The sequence below is a fragment of the Urocitellus parryii genome, chromosome 7, assembly GCF_045843805.1.
Source record: "Urocitellus parryii isolate mUroPar1 chromosome 7, mUroPar1.hap1, whole genome shotgun sequence".
NCBI lineage: Eukaryota > Metazoa > Chordata > Mammalia > Rodentia > Sciuridae > Urocitellus > Urocitellus parryii.
In genome coordinates this window covers 40,413,877-40,415,625 of record NC_135537.1, presented here as the reverse complement: position 1 = coordinate 40,415,625, position 1,749 = coordinate 40,413,877, and the positions used below count along the sequence as shown (strand labels likewise).

General features: G+C 40.4%; 1 pseudogene; it reads left to right on the top strand.

Moving 5' to 3' along the window:
- The first annotated feature begins 496 nt into the window (after nucleotides 1–496).
- LOC113179773 (thioredoxin-related transmembrane protein 1 pseudogene) lies at nucleotides 497–1,067 on the top strand (annotated as a pseudogene).
- Nucleotides 1,068–1,749: the final 682 nt, after the last annotated feature.

Genomic DNA, 1,749 nt, shown 5'->3' with positions numbered 1-1,749 from the left:
TTTAGCTGGGCACTGTGGCACATGCCTATAATCACAGCAACTTGAGAGGGTGAAGTAGGAGGATCACGAGTTCAAAACCAACCTCAGCAATTTAGAAAGGCCCCCAGCAACTTAGCAAGACCTGTCTCAAAATAAAAAATTAAAAGGACTTCTTGGGAGGTGGCTCAGTGGTTTAGCACCCCTGGGTTCAATTCCTGGGGAAGAGAGAGAGAGAGAGAGAGAGAGAGAGAGAGAGAGAGAGAGAGAGAGAGAGAGAGAGAAGAGAGAGAGCGCAGCTACTATGGAAAACAGTATGGAGGGTCCCTAAAAAGTTAAAAAATTGGAGCCACCAACATGTACTTCAAGAGTCTTGCAGTTCCCCTGGGTGCTGTTGCTTTGAGTGGGGTGAGGGGACTCTCTGGATCTACAGCTGGTGGAGCAGTGTGCAAGTCATCATGGATGAGAACTGGAGGGTCACTGGAAGGAGACAACTTATGCTCCGTGACGATGGGCTTGTCATACTCTTCAACCAGAATGGGAAAAGTTTTGCTGGATGGGGAGCTGATCTTGAGGTTCATGTTGCAAAAGTGGATGTCCCAGAGCAGAGAGGACTGAGTGGACGTGACTCTTCTTCCTACTCTTCATCATTGAGGAGATGGTGAATGTAGATGCCTATCAGAGCCCAAGGACAAGTTTATGAAGTCCTTCTTAAATTTAGAGAAAGAGTGGGAGAGAGTAGAACACGTTTCATCCTGGCTTGGTCCAGGTTGTCCACTAGCTATCTGTGTGGATCAGGACTTGCCATCACTGTTTGACTGAAGACCCTGGATTCGTGGTTTGGGGATCACATATGGTTTTGCTTTCACTCTGCTCTCAGGACTGTAATTAGGATTCTGTGTATTTGTGGCAAATTGCCTTTGTTCTTCAAAAAGGCACAAACCACAGACATACACTTAAAAAAATATTATTACAGGAATTTTATCAACCTTTGAAAAAAGTGGAAAAAGAACAAGAAGCTGATGAAGATAATTCAAAAGAGGAAGCTGAGAGTAAAAAACAAACCCTTCGCACAGAATGCCGCGCGATGACACTGTGCAGGTCTGTCATTAACCACAGATAAACCCGAGTACATTTCTATAGGTATTTTAATATTATGATTTTAGTAAAAACAGAATTCTGATCATTGCTCATATATTGTGGGGTTCTTTCTAGATTGTTTCATTAGATTGAAAAGTCATTGTTCTAAAAATTAAAGTGCTGGATAGAGAAGCTTGAAATATGATTTCAACAGCATGGTGGTTTAAATAATTCTTTAATTTTGGAAAAAATCTGGTACCCAACAATAAGATTTGTTTATGTTTTATGATAATAAGCTCTTTCAATACTGAGTTGAAAAATTACATTCCCTCAGTATTGTTTTATTGGGGTATTTAAGAAGATTACTCTAGAGAAAATAATTTTTCTTTTTTGGCAGTATTGGGAATGAAACTTAGGGACTTGCACATGCTAAGCAAATGCTATCACTGAGCTACACCCACAACCCTTTTTATCTTTATATTTTGAAATGAGGTATCACTAAATTGTGCAAGCTGGTCTCAAACTTGTGACCTTTCGGCCTCAGTTTCCTGAGTAGCTGGGATCAAAGGGGTGTAACACCACACCCAGGTTGATATAATATTTCTTGGTTTCTCCGTGTGAAAAAAAATTTTCCCATGAATGAGAACTTCACTTATTGTTTTAAGAAATGTATATTCCAACAACAACTCTGTG